Raw genomic sequence first — 19,270 nt, 5'->3', positions numbered from 1 at the left:
AATTTCCTACTGTTGCCACTAGGATATGAATCATTGCTACCGTAGCCATCAGTCGCCCAGATCTCAGGTGCGGAGATCACTGTGTGCTGCATTCAAAATACTTGAGATCGGTTCAGCAAGGGCATATGCTTCCTCAAAGCAGCAAATAAGGCATCTAGTACCAGGCTAACAGAGACACTCACCACCTGCCCATGCTTCCCCTCTTCAGGTTCTATGGTATACTCTCTAAAGCAATCTTGCTTTACTTTGTGTATCAAATTGCCCTTGTCCTGAGTACATTGCTGTGATGGGAACATGCTGCACTGGCAACCATTCCTCACACATGTTCCTTTCACTATCTTTTTTGGTTGGTTATGTCCCCCTCATTGTTGCATCTATTCTACCCTAACAATTTTTGGGGAAAATCCATCTAGTTTCAGCAATGGCAGGAGCACTAATGTAGGCAGGACATAGGGCCTGCTCAGATCACATGTAGAACTGATGGTGGTAAAAATTCTGGTCTACACTTGTGCCTCTGCCATTACTACCCTTTGTAGAACTATGTTGCTGGTAATAAGGCAGAGGGCGATTTCCTGAAAAATGCTAAAGTAGGCAAGGGTATTGGCTTAATCTGTGTTACACACAGAACCATTCTGGGATACCTGGTTATAATATGGCTGTTCCCTGACCCAGTTGCAGCAAACTACTATTTTGTAGTTCAAATGGGATCGATCCTTATTTTCACTATGCCTCCATCTAAGGCTTTCCCATGAATATGGTTATGCTATTGCACTACAAAATAGAGCTGTGCTGTAACCGGTTCAGGGATGGAAACACTCTAACCAGATCTCCCAACATGGCTCTACTTGTAGTACAGATGCCACCCTTCCACGTGGGTACAATTCCCATTCACAGCATTATTGCACATTCCTAAAGGACTAACTGGGTATGCAAGAGGGTGGTCAATAGGGTACCTTGTGCAAGCTTTATCTACTCTTTCATGAACATCAGTTTTCTTTACTCACTGAACCCCTGTGTGCTGAGCTCAGCAACCAGGATGATTAGGTCTTGACTGTCAACAGACACAGCTGGTAGAAAGTGAAACCAACATCAGAACAGAACTACTCTTGATGTGTGCAGACTAACAACATGAAAGGCTGCCACCTCTGGGGTGGAAGGTGGCAACAAACCGGTGCACAACATGCTGTTAGATTCCTGCAAAATGCCATGACACACATAAGATAACTATGCATCTGAAGAAGTGAGGTTCTTACCCACGAAAGCTTATGCTCTCAATACTTCTGTTAGTCTTAAAGGTGCCACAGGACCCTCTGTTGCTTTTTATAAGATAACTATGTGTTTTTGAAATTCACTTGGCTTAGCACATATTAAAATAGACATGCAGTACAGATTATTTTATTCAAACCCCACACAAGTCAGTCATACACCACTATTTATGCTATATATTAATATAGACTTAGATTATGTAACGTCACATTTCTTTCTTTCTTTCTTTCTTTCTTTCTTTCTTTCTTTCTTTCTTTCTTTCTTTCTTTCTTTCACAGAGAGCTATTATTCTTTGCTCTTTGTTCTTCCCTCTTCTTTCATCTTTTTATCTTCCCCTACATTCGGTCCCAAATGAGGCATATCTCAGTGCTATCTTTATCCTAACCAGCTTCCTGATTATCTCCTTGGTTGTATTGATTACTTTCTTCTCCAGAACCTTTGAAGATGCCACTTAATCTTTTTTGGCTAACTCAACAAATAGCTTGTTGTAATCTATTATCTATTACTAGATGAGAGACAGAGGTGTGACCCTCTGCAAAAATTCAAACCATAAAATTGGAGGTGGAAAAGAAATGATGGTGGGAAAAAGGTTCATACTGATGAACTATACAACTTTCACTGTACTGTACTTAGCACTGGATCAAAACAAAAGGGACATTAAAGCAAAATATTTGGTTTTGCTGACCAGCATTAGTACACAGAATCCTGCAGCAGTAAATACTATGTTTGCTTTTGATTTCCAGTAGATTTAGCACCTGGTTCTCCTTCTACTGATGTCAGTGTAACTCCATGGATTTCAAAGGCATAACTCCTGATTTACACCTACGTGAGTGAGAGAGAATCAGCCCCAAACTTTCCAATATACAGTTTCGGTGCTCACTTAATAAGTAGCTATGAAGTATTTTGTTTTAGCCTCATCCTTCGGTGGTCCCATGCCTCATTTACTGCACACTATTCAAACCCCACTCTGAAGACAGATTTATTAATTTCCTTGTGAGCTTCTTTATAGTATTTAGCACTGTGGCATTTGAGTGCTTCATAAGCATGAATTAATATGTTTTCACAATACCCCTGTGAGGTGAGGGGTATTATTATCCTCATCTTAGAGATGGGGAACTGAGGTAAAGAGAAAGGTCAAAAGTATTCCCTAATTTTGAGTGCCCAATTGGAAATGCCTACCACCGGATTTTTTTTAGAGTACGTATCATTAGATAACTCTTCATGTGTCCAAAGTCCTGCTCCTTTGAGTTCAGTTGCAGTTGTGAGTCCTCAGCATTTCTATAAATTGGATCCCAGGTGAGAGCAGCAGAATGTAGATAGACTCCTGGGTTGAATTCTAAGCCCTGGATAGTAGTGCTCCCTAGTGTTATAGATCATTCTGATCTAGTGCCCCAGCCTGTCTCTAGCTCACTCTACTCTACTCCACTACTCAGCCCACCCTGACCCCTGTCCCCTTTTTCCTCCTATACACTCGCCTTAGTGGCTGTTGTCCCCCCAGTCTGGCTCCTGCAACCCCCTCCCCACCAATTCTCACTTCTCTTCATTCCAGATGGTGGGGCAGCTTCCTCCTTTTCCTCCTCATGTCCTGGACGTCAGCAGGGGGAGTATTGAGAGCACAATTGTGACAGTCTCCCAGCTCTCAGTTCTGGTGCCCCATGGCAGGACAGACTTAGTGCAGCCCTGAGGAGCAATTGCAGATATAGTCCTGTTCAGCTCATAGAGCCCTGGAATAGAGGATCCTGGTGAGATGGAGCATGGCATGGGCTATCCAGTCAGCACATAGGAGCTGGGAGGGGCTGAAGCATACTCAGTTGGAAGTTCTATAGCATCTCAATCAGAAGGTTGTAAGAATTGTTTTAATAACATTTTCTGTAACCTTGTTCTTGGAACCATTTTAGGTGACACTTTCTAAAGAAACTCAGCCTGAGGCAGACACCTGGCATAGAAAATTTCAGTCCAAACAGACACAGTTTGGCAAAGTTATAAGCATCTGAAAACAGGGTCCTATAATGGGATGTGTTGGACAACCTTAACTATAAGTGGTGCTACCAGTGCCACCTCTAATTATGTAGGCAGAAGCTAGAACTGAACCATGTTTTGATGCCAGAACCAAGTTTCAAATATTTTTGTGGAGTTCCATTATTTTAAAATGGTGCAGTCACTGTAGAAGACATGTATGCTAGTACTGTACTCCTCTGTCTAGGGAATTATTGTATAGCCAGAACTGTCAGGAATATGGACTCAATTATCTATGAAGTCAACCTTGATGCCTCAAAGCTCAGGGCTACTTCAAGCAAATCTGGGGCTCCCTGCATAACTATTCAGCTGAGCCCCTTCACTGCAAGGGCTAAACTTCAGTGTGCAATATTCTCCCCACTACCTGCCTCAAATTTCTATGGCATGGAGGCTTTGAGTCAGTTCCACTGCAGGCAGGCAGGGAGGATAGGTGATGCGACTAGAACTAGTTTGTGGATGAGCTACTGTGTCATGACTGAGAGATATTTGGAGACAACAACTTGAGTCCCCGGCACACCAGATAGAGTGGATATAGATTTTTGCTCAGATGGGGAGGAGAGAACCCATGAGATGCCCCAGCCTGGGCCAAAATTGGCGGGGGGGGGGGAGTATATTCCTGATTCCCCAAGGGATTAAAATTATTGTCATCACTTAGGTCACTATCCAAACCACACAACACAGAAGCAGTAAACATTACACTAGCATTTCTGGTCCCAGAGGTTCCTGCAGGATTTGAATTGACACTGCCTCAGCCAACCTTTCCAAGATTTGGTTCCTTACCAAAACCATTCTTTTCTCTTCATTGTGGCTCTCTCGTAAAGCTGGCCTGAGAACAATTCTCTTTTGCAAAAACCTTCAGGGGGTTGAAATTTGTTTTTATTCTACTTGGCAACAAAAACAAAACCTTTCAAAGGTTTTTAATGAAATGGAATAGTCAAAATCTCTGTTTGCCATCTAGGGGCTTGGCTACACTTGTGAGTTACAGCGCAATAAATGAGCCCCATGCGCACTAGCTCACTCCCCGTCCACACTGGCAAGGCACGTAGAGCGCTCTGACTCCACTGCTACAGCACTGCTGGTACTCCACCTCGGCGAGAGGAATAACGTTTGCTGCGCCTTGGCTACAACGCCTGGGCGTCAGCATGAATGAGGTGTTGCATTACTGCGCTCTGATCAGTCCCATAATCCCCTTAAGTCAAGTGGCCACTCTTGTCATTGTTTTGAACTCCTGTAGGAATGCGGAAATGCCCTTTCAAAGCTCCGTTTCTGACTGCCGGCATGCAAGCCGTTACTGTGGAATGCTGTGTGAGAGAGAGAGAGAGAGGTGGGGGGAGGGGGAGGTCTGCTGCTGCCTGGACTAACAAGACAGCATGCTGACATGCTCTCAGCCCCCCCAAAACCCACTCTCTCTCCCCCCACATACACACAACATACTCCCTGTCACACTCCACCCCACCCCTCCCATTTTAAAAGCACGTTGCAGTCACTTGCATGCTGGGATAGCTGCCCATAATGCACCATTCCCAATGCCACTGCAAGTGCCGCAAATGTGGCCACGCCAGTGCGCTTGAAGCTGTCAGTGTGGACAGATTGCAGCGCTTTCTCTACTGTGCTCTACAAAGGCTGGTTTAACTCAAAACTCTCTATATCTGCAAGTGTAGCCATGCCCTAGGTCTCTCTTTCCCTCTCTGGTTATGTCTAGACACTGCATATTAAGGTGTCATTGTAGCATAGGTAGGCATACCCATGCTAGCTTTGATCTAGCTAGCACAAGCAACAATAGTTGTGAAGCCATGGTGGTATAGGCTTCAGCAAGCATTAACTGTCCCAGTACAAGCTTGCCAGGGACCCTGGGTACATACTCCAGTTGCTAGTGCATGCTGGGGTCCATGGTGTGTCTGCACTGCTATTGTTACCCATGCTAGGTAGATTAAAGCTAGTGGGGGTATGCTTACCTGCACTACAATCACACCTTCATTTGCAGTGTAGACATAGCCTCTCTCTCTCTCTGGAACTGACCAGAGAGTCCACCCTAGACCTTAGAAATCTTTCCAGTTAAAAGCTTCATCCTTAATAATGTTTTAAATTTCACTCAGTATTTTTGACCAGAGGACTTGCTGTTGGAAAAGCTGTTAAGTAGTGACCTTAACATATCTAACCCTAGTAATCGCATGAATGCTTCACCCCAATCTAACACTGTCTCGCATGCTCTCAATGTCCACCAGAACTCCACTGCTGCACTGGCATTCACACACTGCCATGCAGCCTCTGTGCTGCACCATTGCTTTAGGGAGTTCCAGCAGTCCACTGGCACACATCGCACTGCCTCACAGGGCTCAGTCAGAGGAACCCAAAGGTGATGTCCTCCTAGAGGGAATCTTTAGGATAAGGGTGAATAAACTTAACACCTGGCAAATCTTTGGGGGTTTATCTGGAGCAGGCAAAGTGGTTGAGTGTAGATCAGGCTTAGCTAGCTTGAGTTTGCTTATCCCAACCTACCACCAATTTTACTTATATTGTAAACTCCTGGGGGAAGGGACCAACTTTTTGTTCTGAGTTTGTACAGTGCCTAGCACAGTGGTGTTCTGGTCCATGATTAAAATCTTCTAGATGCTACAGTAATACAAATAATATAATGATAATAGGATCTTAGTCAAGGCAAGGCCTAAGTGTTTCCCCAGCACTACTTTTGTGCATGCTTCCCACTGCCCTCTCTCATGCTCAGGACTTATACTGTTCTATGAGCTGACGGAGAAGGGTTGAGGCATATCTTAACAGCTGCAGGGTTCAGGTTGTGGGGGAGACATTTGCTGGTTTTCAGGAGGTGTACATTTAGTCACCCTGCATGTTCTGGAGGTGCAGAAGGCAGTGTTAGGCAACCTTTAACTCTGAGTTAACAACACTTTTTCAACAAATGTGCCCTATCATGCATCTCTGTGTGAAGTGACTGTAAGTAAAATAATCTCTGAGCATTATATCTGAGTGGCAGAAGAGCTGCCTTTGAAAACATTCCCCCTGAAGCAGCTGATGTCGCAAGGATTACTTCCTCTAGTTAGAGAGAAAGCAATAATTGGTGAGACAACCTCTTGTCAGAGTTCAGTGAATTTGATTTGAATTGAAACAGTGACTTTTTGACCGACGCTTATAAGGTGATGGATAGGAAGTGAGGAAATCAGAGCATAGCTGGCAGCTACAGCATCTGCTAGAAAAAACAAATTTTGGTTGATAGCGGTGTTTAGAAAAGAGAATCTTCTAAAAACATGAGTAAAATCCTGCCCTAGGCTAGTGGGGATTAGGAGATGTCCATCTGTTTTTGTGATTATTTCTGTTTATTTTTCACAGGGTTATGTTTGATTCGCTTGCAACATTCCTAGCCCAAACATGGGGATGAGTTTTCCCACACAATTGTGACTATCCAGCATTAAATACGCCATTGTTCACCCTTGTCTCCTTCCCATTCACACTTTTGAACTTTATTTTCCACATGTAAATGCCCTTATTTCAGATAATGCAAAGATGCACATACATGTGTGTCCACACACACCAATATATATATATATACACACGTATACATACACACACATATATATATACACAAACACACGTAGGGAGCAGAGCACCCCCCCCTCCCCCAATATATACAGTATACACACATGTGGGGAGCAGGACACACAGATGGGGAACGGGACACACCAATATATACACAACACACACACACACACACACACACACACACACACACACACACACACACACACACACACACACGGGGAGCAGTGAGAGAATATGAGACCTAGTGGTTGGATGGGGGAACTGGAGAAACAGAATGCTCAGGAGATTGTGGAAGTGTGGGGAGACATCAGAAGGCCAGAGTAGTTTTAAGAATTTTTAGGTCACATTAGTCAGGGTGAATCAGGGGAAAGAAGGGCTCAGAATAACACTGAAGACAAGATTCATGGAGGAGACTGGAGAGATTGGGGGACCAGAAAGGGCTGGAGAGCAGATTGGAAAGTGAGCAATGGAAACCAGGAAAAAAGTATAATGTTTCTTTGCATAGATGCAACAGATTCCAGCCCAGGATCTCAGTAAGTTTTATCTCCATTTTGCAGATGAGGCAACTGAGGCATAGAGAAATTAAGTGTCTTTTCTAAGGTCCCACATTCTGTGAGAGACCTAGAAATAGAATACTGGTCAACACCTTTCTGAAATCATGTGCACAGAACTGAATAAATATGGCCCGGGCTGTCACATCAGAGCCTTGGAGAGTAATGATTACCTCCTGGCTGCATGATGTGATGCCTTCTTGTACGCAGCCCCAAATTGCATTGGCCTCTTTGTTGCCACACAACATTGCAAAATCATCCACAAGTCTCTTTCAGCCTTATTGCTTTCCAGGTTTTCCCCAATCACTACACGTGGGGCTTAAATTCAGCCAGAACTGTCCGGAGGAGAGCTCCAATAAATATTTTCAAACCCATGGGGTAGAAGCCCTGAGCCCTTGCGTGCCCTGTGGGGCTGAAGTCCGGAGTCCCCTCACCCCACAGCTGAAGCCCAGAGCCCCAAATGGAGGACTCCAGGAAATACTGTATGAGAATTTAACCCCTGACTACACAGGTGCATTTCAGGTTATAGTTTGCATTTTTTTCAAGCTGAATCTAATTTTCTGCCTATATTGCTATTCTCGCTAGGCCTCTCTCCACTATCTCTTTGTCCTCAGTGTTCATAACACGTCCCAATTTCATATCACCTGAAGATTTCATTGAAGTGTTATTTAGACCCTCTTTCTGATCATTATTGTTAAACAGACCAAATACAGAGCTCTGCAGTATCTTATGAGGCACCTATGCTAATTCAGTACTTGCTCTTAATTATTACCATTTGCTTACTTCATTACCCTTCAACAAGTTTTCAGTCTAAATGACAGTGTTCCTATTCAAGCCACTATCTTTTTGGTATGCCTCTACTATTCCAAAATTCAAGTAGCCCATAATCACCAATTCCAAGTTCTGATACTATTCTCATACACTGTATCAGATCTTACCAATTGATTTAAAAAAAAAAATCCAGGAAGGTTTATCTTTACATTGGATTGTCTACTTTGTGTGTAATAAAGCGGCCCTCTACATCATTTTGGAATCATATTGACTGTGCATGTTTGATAGTAGTTGTAAAAAGTTCCCTGCTCTCCTGTACACTGGTTTCAAATACTGTGTCAGTTTGTCTAAGAATTTTTCATTCTCACTCTCCTCCAGTTCTGAGGCCTTATTCTTCTATCACTCCAACTAGTGTAAATCAGGAGTAACTGCATCAAGGTCTATAGAGTTATACCCATGTGAAACTGGTATAAATGGGAGGAGAACTGGGCCCTTGGACTCTCTTGATTTTCATTCATTCTACCCCTAGCCAAAGAATTTCACACCACACTTTTAACTCACATTTGTAGTATTATAATTTTTCCCCCTTCCTTCCTCCTATGGGATTGACCATGATTTAGGCCATGTCTAAAGTATCACTTATGTTGGCAATACTTATGTCTCTCAGGGGTGTGAAAAAAATACCCCCAAGTGACATATGTTTCGCTGGCATAAGTGGTCGTGTGCACAGTGCTATGTCGGTGGGAGAACTCTCTCTGTTGGCACAAAGCGGCTACAAGAGCAATTTTACGGAGGTGCAGCTGCATCGGTACAGCTGTGTTGCTGTAAGCTTGCTAGGGTAGACATGGTCTTAGCTTTTATACTCTGAAAATCGCTTTGGTGGCTTGACCATTCACATGCTGAACTGGGGTTGCAAGGAGAGGCATATGGGCAACTGGGCTGCATGCATGTGGTGGCATTCACAGTAGAGATTTGGTAAATTTGCATTTTCCATGTAAAAACTGGAAAAAAGCTTAAGCCAAACACAATCTTTTATGTCAGTAGGAGGACAATGATCAAGAGACAGGGCCTGATACTTCTCGCATGCCACCAGTTTTACAGTAGAGTAACGCCACTGAGTTCAATAGCATTGGTCCTGACTTACACTGGAGTTCTCCTCTCACTCACTGGATCATGCAAATTTACAAAGCTTCTTTATTAATGTGAAATAGTCACACCCCATCCTGCTGCACTTCCCCTGAGAAAAGATAAGACTTGTCATATGCAATGTTTCATCATGTCTTTTTTCATTACAAATATATTTCTAAAAGGAAACAAAAATATCAGTATACAATCCTTGATCTTACAAATTCCTTCTGCCCTGAAGAGGGAATTCCCTTGACTAACACTGAGTTCCTGAGAAGAAAAGACATTCCCATCCTACAAGACAGGTGACATTAAAGGTTCAGCTCTTGCAAAATCAGCATAAATTGTTTTTGCAAGGAGTATGAATCTGAAAGTCAGAAAAATGTCAGACCATCTGTGCATTTCCAAGTTTAAACATAGCAGAAGTTCTTAGGAACTAGTGGGATTGAGAATCCTGAGGTCCCAATTCAGCAAGTATACTTATCTTAAGTACATGAGTAGTCCCACTGAAGTCAATGGGACTGCTCATATGTTCAACATTTGGTATGTGCTACAGTGTCTTGTTGAACTGGGGTCCAGAGGCCCACTGAAGTCAGCGGGTGTCCTTACATTTATTTCAATGCGTTTTGGATTGAGACCTAAGTGACATCAAACTAAATGAAGGAATGAAATTCCATTTGTTACAATAGGTCAATTGGTTTAACAATTTCTAGGGAGAGGACAGACAGGAAGAGGAATTCCTCTTGTTAAGTGTTTACTATTTACAGATAATCGGGGCGGGTGTGTGTGTGTTCCACTTTGTTTCTTTGAGATGAAGATCTAGATGGATAATGGAAGTGTGATTGTGTTTCTGGAGTTACTATGGTAGCACACATTTTATTGACTAGCAGCCTCATACATTTAGCACATTAAGATCTCACAGCCTCAGCTTGGTGGAAGCTCATATGCCTGTTTCTTTATGGACATTTCCCCTTAAAATAAGGAAAAAAAAAAAAAAAAAGAAGAAGAATACACAGATCTGTATGAGGTTCAAAACTCACCAAGCATCCCTTAGATCAGTGGCTCTCAACCTTTCAAGACTACTGTACACCTTTTCAGGAGTCTGATTTGTCTTGTGTACCCCCCAAGTTTCACCTCACTTAAACTATTTGCTTACAAAATCAGACATAAAAATACAAAAGTGTCACAGCACACTATTACTGAACAATTGCTTACTTTCTCATTTTTACCATTTAATTATTAAATAAATCGACTGGAATATAAATATTGTACTTAACATTTCAGTGTATAGTATATAGAGTAGTCTAAACAAGTCACTGTCTGTATGAAATTTTACTGACTTCGCTAGTATTTTTTATGTAACCTGTTGTAAAACTAGACAAATATATAGATGAGTTGATGTACCCCCTGAAAGACGTCTAAGTACCCACAGCAGTACACATATCCCTAGTTGAGAATCACTACCTTAGATCAGTAACTGAAATGTTCTTTCACAGAGTTTGGGCCAAGTCCAATTCACTTACTTACCTGAATAGACCCATCAAAGTCAATGGGAATATTTGGGTGAGTAAGGCAAGTAACAGCTGACCTGCTATAAAGTGCATAACAGTGCACAAAAGTCATGCTGTATACTAGAATTAGGCAACATTTTTTGACAGAATAGTTTTCCATCAGAAAATACAGTTTCATTGAAATCGAAAGATTGAATGGGAATGTGTAGATTGACAATTTGTTTCAATAATATTTCTATAGACTTTGATAATAAAAATCTTATTATAAATAAAATATATAATTTCTAAACAAAATGAATCTTAATTATATTATGTTTTGACATGACCAAAATGAAATGATTCAATGTTTCTGATTTGAAATTTTTCTAAATTTCCTTTCTGCAAGAAATTTCTTACTCTGGACTTCTCATCCATACTGGAACAAAAACAAATGTCTAAATGTTGGATTCTGTCACAGAATAGAAATTCCTTTGTTTTTGACAAGTTCCACTGTGCACTGAGCCTGGATCTACTTTAAATAAAAATAATAAATAAATAAACAAATAAATAAATAAAAAATATAAGTTGCCTGTAAAGTGACTCTGACATTTACTAATCCTGACTTCTGCATCAGAATATCCATTTTAGGTTATACTGATGATGATCTTTCCCTTTGAAGAAGAAGACTATTAGCCCCTATACAGATATTAATCAATCTCCACAACAACTCTGTCAGGTAGGTAAGTGTTATTATCCCTATTTTGCAGAAGGAAAATATAGATAGTGAGATCAAAGTGACTTGCCAAAGACCACATAGGAAGTCAGTGGGTACATCTACATAGCAACCCCCCCCCCCAAAAAAAACAAAACAAAACAAAAACACCCCCGCAGCAGTGAGTCTCAGAGCCTGGAACAACTGACTTGGGTTTGTGGGGCTTACCCTGTGGAGCTAGAAATTGCAGTCTAGATGTTCAGGCTTGGGCTGCAGCCTGGGCTTCCAGACCCTCCCCCAACTTACAGGGTTTCAAAGCCCAGGCTTCAGCCTGAGCCCGAATGTCTACAATGCTATGTGAACCCCACTAGCCTGAGTCAGTTGACCTGGGCTCTGAGACTCGCTGCTGTGAATTTTTGTTTTTTTGCTGTGTAGATGTACCCTGTGACAGAGTGCAGGGGTTGAACATGTGAGCCTATACTCTGATCACTCAGGTATTAATGAGTTCCCCTTGAGAAAGCTGATGGGGTAATCAGGCTGGATGGGATAAGGAGCCAATTAGCCCATCAGCCCAAGGGAGGAAGGAAATGCCAAGGGGAGAAAGGGGCCCAGGGCTAGTTGAGCTCAGTTAGATGGAGGCCTCAGGGACGAGAGACCTCAGTTTCCCTCAGGTCTTGGGGAGAGGGCCAAAAGACATGGTGATGCTGTAAACAGACTATTGCATGGGGATTGTGGAAATTGTGAAGGGAACTTAAAATAAAAGGGTTTGGTGAAGGCACAACCACTGGAACCTGTGAAATTTCTGTGGGGAAGAACGTGGGGGAATAACCACGCTCTGTTACATACTCCTTATCAGACCTTATATTCAAACCAAGGTGCTCTTGACTTAGAGTTCCGTGCTCTTTACTTTACTCCTGTCTAAAAAAAATTGAGAAATCTCCAGCACAAATATGCCCTGGTAAAAAAGTTTCCCCACTGCTTGTAAGCTGGAAGGGTTTAACATGAGGTCTTAATTGTTTTTTACTTTTTCCTAAGCTATATTTGGTCTCTCTCTCTGTACTGGGTTTTTTGGAGCTATGCCAGTGCCAAATGTGCAGCTGCAGTTTGGCAGAAGTTACCAGGTCAAGTCACACCAGTGCAGAGCATCTACATTTGGGGTTTATACTGGTCTAACTACTAATCTAGACAAGCCCTTGGCTTTCTTCATATCTTAGAGCACCATTGGGGGAGCCTTGGAAAGGGAGAGAAAGAGGTTATAGCCATTTGCTTATTCACTGCCCCAGCCCCCTTGCCTGGGGGGTGGGGACAGGGATCAGATAAACCTGTCAGATACTTTACAGCTAATAGTTCCTCACTATTAGACGTATATAGCAACTTCCATCATTTCAAAATGAGTGGTGCTGGTGGGGAAACACCCATGATGAGAAGCTGTGTTTGCAATCTGACATACAATATCAAGAGATTATAATAAATCCCTCTACATGTTAATTTTGACAAGCTTTGAGCCATTTGCTTCTTGTCTGATCGTGTGGAGGGTCAGCCTAATGCGTTGCGTCTAGCACCAGCTTTGGTGGTGACCAGCTGTAGGGTCATAAGTAACTTAATGCATTACAGAAAAACAAGCGGGGATGTTGTTAGAGGAATACAATGAGAGACGGACCCGAGTCAGAACACTGAGTCTGAACCTGTTTGAACTTGGCAGCCGAAACCCATCTCTACGAGATGTTCCCGAAGTATCCTCTGAAAGATACTGGATTGACTCCAATTCATCCATCTTCCTGCCCTCAGATACAAATGATTTACTTATTAAAAGGCATCTGATCAAATTCTCTGCTGGTATAAATGGATGCAGCATCACAGAAGTTAATGGAGTTGAGCCTGTTTATGCCTGTGGTGAACTTGCCTCATTGCGTTTAAAATAATCTATTGTGCCTGAAAGTAGGTTTATGGACAACTGCCCTTCTTCCACTGGGATTAGCAGCAGCACTTGTGCTGGAATTGTTGCAGCTCTGGTTCCAGTGCTTGAAATATGAACTCTGTGGTATCCATTGACATATACAGCATCCTAAACGAGGGTTGGACTGAATAGCTGAAGTAGTGACATAAATAGCTCCCTCCATAGAATGTCAAAAACAAGCCACTGCCAATTAGGGTGACCAGATGTCCTGATTTTTATAGGGACAGTCCCGATTTTTGGGTCTTTTTCTTATATAGGCTCCTATTACCCCACCCCCCCACCCCCTGTCCCGATTTTTCACACTTGCTGTCTGGTCACCCTACTGCCAATGGAATTATAGGGAAGTACTTATCCTTATTTTTGGAGACTATAGGAATTGTAGGTGAGTATTTATCCCTGAATTTTGGGATGATGGCATACTGGCACTTGTGGCTCATGCAGGCCAAATTTTGACCAACTGCCAGTCCCTAAGTATTCATTAGGCTGACGCCTGAGGAAGGAAAGGGGTGAGGACACAGTCTCCATCCTGAAGTGTTCCCACAGATAGAAGGGGACAAAGAACTACAGAGAGGCACATCAGTGACTTAGAATGAAATTGGGGGGGAAGAGGAAGGAAAACCAGGAAGTGCAAAGTTGACATTTACTTAAATGGTTTATTAGACATTTCTCAACCTGGAAAAAAAATCCAGGTTGATTTTGGATTTAAGGACTGGGCTGATCCTTGTTCTATCTGGACTGGTTCACCCTTTCCTAGCTCAAATCTGACAATTGTCACACACAGCAGAGACTATTACATTTTCTATTCTCCTGCCCTAATCCTCTGAGCTCTGGCATGAGCAGGCAAAGAGCATCTTTCCAGTCTTCCTCAGAGTCATTGGAGCCCTCTTGTCTTTGTGCTGTCTGCAGCCACTTTAGTGAGAGGAGGAATGACACAACACAGGCCATTCCTTCCCCCAGGCAATTTCTATTCCCCACCAGGTGACACACATTCAAACATTTCCACTCCCTTCTGTGCACATGAATATTTCTTCAAAGAATTTGTTTCCCCAGCCAGGAAGGAGCAATCTCCTACTGCAGAGATCAGAATTCTTGCCACTTCACAGATTCTACTTAAGCAAAAGATGAAGGTTAACACCAACTCTTTTGCGAGCCGCATGTCTACCTAAGAGACATTATAGGGCAATGTTGCAAATTCCCTCACATAGGTCACTACTATATATTTTGATCTCACTCACTAAGCACACAAGACCCTCTAATGCTGGCCCTGCATCTAAGCACTGGCGTGAGGATCGAGTTTTGTCTATCTTTACCACAAAACAGATGCAGTTGCTGTCTTCACTGTTACCAAGAAGAACAACATCTCCCGCTGCAGAGCCCAGAATTGCCACACTAGATCAAGAGTTTGAAACGTTAGCTAGCAACTAGCCTGCTGGATGTTTTTAATGCTGGTAGAACTTCAGTGATGTACCAGCTGTTGCATTTAAGGGCAAACACAGGCACGCTTGGAAAAAGCTATGCGTCTCTGTGTGCCTGAAGAAATAGTTAATCTAGTCACACAATGGGGGGTTTTAAATGAGAGAGACACATGGCCCTGCTGATCTGCAAGTAAATTCTTGTGTAAATCCTGTAAAGTTCTTCCTAGAGCAAACTCGAACAGGCTGGGCTTGTTCTGTACCATCCATATGTGTGATAATAAACCTATTCTGTTCAAGACTTTTCCTGTCTAGAAGTCAGTACAAGCCACCCTTCCCAGAACACTAGATTATGGTGGCAATAGAAGCTCTTTCTTGTTTTTTATATTCCCTATACATTATTGAAGCTACTATAACTGCCTTATTTCTTACCATATAAGACAGACACGAGGAAGCATCTGCTATTTAGCTTCTCTACAGCAAAGATTTTTGTATCAGACTTTGTCCCCCTGAACATCCATCAGGGAGTTGTCCAGAGAGAAATATTTAATTGGTCAGAATGTAATTAGAGTGCACAGGCCCTGCTCCTTACTAGTATCCCCGTAGACCGGGAGAGGAAAGATGAAGTTGGGACCCTGCTCTGTCCAGGGCTTTCCACACCACCTAGACACAGCGTGAGGAGTGCTCTTAATTGTCTCCCAGGCTGGCTGACTACTCCAGCCAAATATATGCACCGTGGGAGCCCCAAGAGGGATTCTGGCTAAGACAGGCATAGGTCCTTCTGGGGACCATGGTACAACTACAGCGCAGACCCTTGTATGCCTCCTTCCAACAGCCCTCAGGAAACAGCAGAAGCTTGCCCTTGTGGGAAGGTTGATGGTGACTGCGAGAGGTTTAAGGCCACTGGAGGCCCCATGGGAAAAAGGCCACATCCATTTGAAATACCAAAGTTTTACTCCCTCTACCTGAAGAGCATTCTCCAACCTGGGGAAGATGGTCTGTGAATAGGTTACTGGCCTGGGACTGGGAAAATTGGAGTTCTGTTCCCACCTCTGCCACAGACTTTAAGTGATTTCCCAAGGTCACACATCTCTCTAGGAGAGATGTCGGCTATGTCTATACTACAGACCTTACAGATGTACTGCAGCTGTGCCACTGTAAGGTCTCCTGTGTAGCCACTCTTTGCCAACGCAAGAGAGCTCTCCCACCGGCATAATGAAACCACCCCAACGAGCGATAGTACCCCTGACTGACAAAAGTGCTAGTGTAGTCATAGCCTGTGAGCCCTTGACACAAGGCAATACTCATCATGTGGCAAATCATCCAGCAAAGCTTGTACTCTGGAAGCCCATCTCTGGTGGAAGGGTGAAAAGAGAGGGTTAGGCTCTTTGCTTCCCTATGCAGCCCACTCTTTTTGGGATGATCTCTCTGGAGAAGGGCTGCCAGTTCCAGTGTGGAGTCTCCCAGGATGACATTGTGATGCAGAGATCAACACACTGAGATGCAGGTTCGGTATTATATATGTGGCCACCAAGATTTGTAGTTACCTATCTCCTAATTTCTTTTGGCTAGTCCCTCTCTACCATAAATAATAATAACAATAGCTTTGCTATTATAGAGTGGAGCCAATAATAACCTTTATGTTTATAATCCTCTCTTTAGTTTCATTTTGAGCAGAAAGAGGAGCGAATCCAGTTCTGTCTTGCTGAGGCACATCAGGCAGTCTGCCTAAAAAGAAATCCTCTTGATTAGATTACAAGTTATTAGTTTAAACGTGCCCCAACTCCAGCAGTTTGTGAAACAAGGTTTGAATTAATGGCAGTCACATAACAATGGTCAAAAAGATAAAAAGCCTATTTCTGATGACGGATTTAACTAAAAATCCAGGGGGAGTCAAAATCTGTAGCTGATGTCAGTCACGATTCCATGTCAGCAGGAGGTCTGGGGTCTGTTTAGAGAATGCAATTCTGTTCCTCCTTAGAGGTATCATTTTAGTTTAGAAAGAGGCAATAGATCATAGTGAAGGGGAAACAATACGACAATCAGGTGTGCAAAGACCCTGTTCCCGCTCCCACAGAAGTCAATGGGCCACAGGATTAACTCCCAAACCTCTAAGAGCTGAGGCCCTAGCAGTTTTTCCCTCCCTCCATCAAGTTCAGAGTAATAACCTCTTCTCCTGAGGTAACCACAAAAAGCTGATGGACTGTTTTACCTGGAACAAACATGCAAAGACTGGCAGAAAGAAAAAGGAAGATTAAAGGAAACACAGTTAGAAAGAAAAAAAAAAAAGGAAAGAAGCAACAAAGCAGTTAATTTGCTGGTCTACCCAAGTCCATTCTGCAGAAAACACCTTTATCCAGTGCTTAAAGTAGTCTGAAAAAATGAGGGGGTGGGAGAGTCTGAGCTTTGGTAAGATCCTGCTTAATATTTTGGTGGGAGGAGAGGGTGGGACCTGAGTGTGCGACCCATGCCATAGCCCCCCACCACATACACCCTTTAAGCACTGCCTTTACCATATTTCCCTTGAATGTGGGACCCAAGCTCAGAACTGCACTGCAGCACTGAAGGTGCTCCCCATCCTTTCTACTTCTCAGTTTGAGCACCGATTGCAGTTCTGGAAAGCATGAGCCACTGGAAAGTTCTGGAACGCTTGAACCACTGACTTTAGAAATGTTCCTTCCTGAACAAAAGAAACAGGGGACAAGACATCAAAGGCTGGTTGTGGATGCAGGTTAAACACATTTGCTTGATCTCTTGCTGGGAGTACAAAACCTGTATTTCTGCACACAAAAGAGCACTGGCACCATGAAAATGGAGACTGAGGCACAAACACTGGCTGTTCACATGCAAAGGGTGCATATGCACTTTTTTGGAGCATAACACAAACATTGGTCTTTGAAAATTTGCCCTACGTTTTGATCATTTATTTATTGAGTTTGTATTTTAAAACAAGTTGTTTGTTAATCCCCTTTTATGTGGTCCAGAGTGACACCCAGTGGTACAATATCAGGCTGCAGCTTGACTGGGGATAGCTAAGCAGTCATGTCTACACAGCAAAGAAAAACTCATGGTACGGAGTCTCAGGACATGTCTATACTCCAGTAAGACACCTGTGTCAGCTAACTTGGGCTCACGGGGCTATAAAACTGCAGTGAAGATGTTCGGGGTTGTGCTGGAGCCCGGGCTCTCAGACCCCATGACGGGGGAGGTTCCCAGAGCATGGGCTCCAGCCCAAGCCTGAACGGCAACATTATTGCTCCACAGCTCAAGCCCCAGTCAGCTGATACAGGCCAGCACTGGGTGTTTTATTGCAGTGTGGATATACCCTCAGAGCCCCAATTGACTCAGGCTTGGGCTGCGGGACTAAAAATGTCCAGAGACGTTCCTGGTTGGGCTGGAGCCCAGGCTCCAAGACCCTCTGCTCTCACTGGGTTTCAGACCCTGAGCTCCAGCCTGAGTGGGAATGTCTACACTGCTATTTTTAGCCCTGCAGCCCATGCCCCGTGAGCCTGAATCAATTTACCTGGACTCTGGAACTTGGCACTGGGCGTTTTTCTTTGCAGTGTAGACATAGTCAGAAACTACAGTTACCAGCATTCACCAGATTAATATAATAGCAGATTAAAGCAAAATGGTACACTGGGCTAGATCTTCAACTGGTGTAAATTGGCATAGTTTCATTGAAGTCAAAGCTGTGCAGGGAGTGAGTAAGAACAAGAGAAAAAGTCTGGCACACCTAGCAATAAAAGGCAAAGAGCATAATAAAAGGGCCCAGTTCTGCTCTTGATTACACTTATGCTAAATTGTTAAGTAAATGGACCATATTAGACAACAATGTGCTCTATATGGGGCTACACCTTAAACCCATATTGCACACATAAAACCATTAACATTGGAAAGTCAAGCACCCAAAGATTAGGAAATGCTAGAATTAAGGTTGCCTGTTTAACCTTATGACACAGTCTTTAATTACATGATCATGTACTATTTTTTCCACAGGACCCTGCCTGAGATGTTTATAACAGAGCTATCCCACAGGAAATTCTAACATTTTAACATTTGTTTTTATCCGGAATTGAAAGGAAAAAAGTCAAAATCTTGAAATATTTTGGAGAACAAAATGTTCCAAAAAACATTGATTCAGAAACATTGAGATGTTTTGTATCGATGCTGAAGCATTGTAATATAAATATTAATATTGTGTCTATATATTATTATTATAAAACATAATATAAAAGTTAACATGAAACAATAGTCAAAACTAAGCAAATAATCAGAAGGAAATACTACATTTTGAATAATTTCAAAACTTTTCAGATTAAAATTGCATCAAAATTGACACATTTCCACAAAACATAGATTTTGACAAAACAACAATTTTCAACAAAATCCATTCCACCAATATTTTGACCAGCTCT

The sequence above is a fragment of the Malaclemys terrapin genome, chromosome 3 (assembly GCF_027887155.1).
Source record: "Malaclemys terrapin pileata isolate rMalTer1 chromosome 3, rMalTer1.hap1, whole genome shotgun sequence".
NCBI classification, from domain to species: domain Eukaryota; kingdom Metazoa; phylum Chordata; order Testudines; family Emydidae; genus Malaclemys; species Malaclemys terrapin.
Note: the sequence above shows the minus strand (reverse complement) of the source record.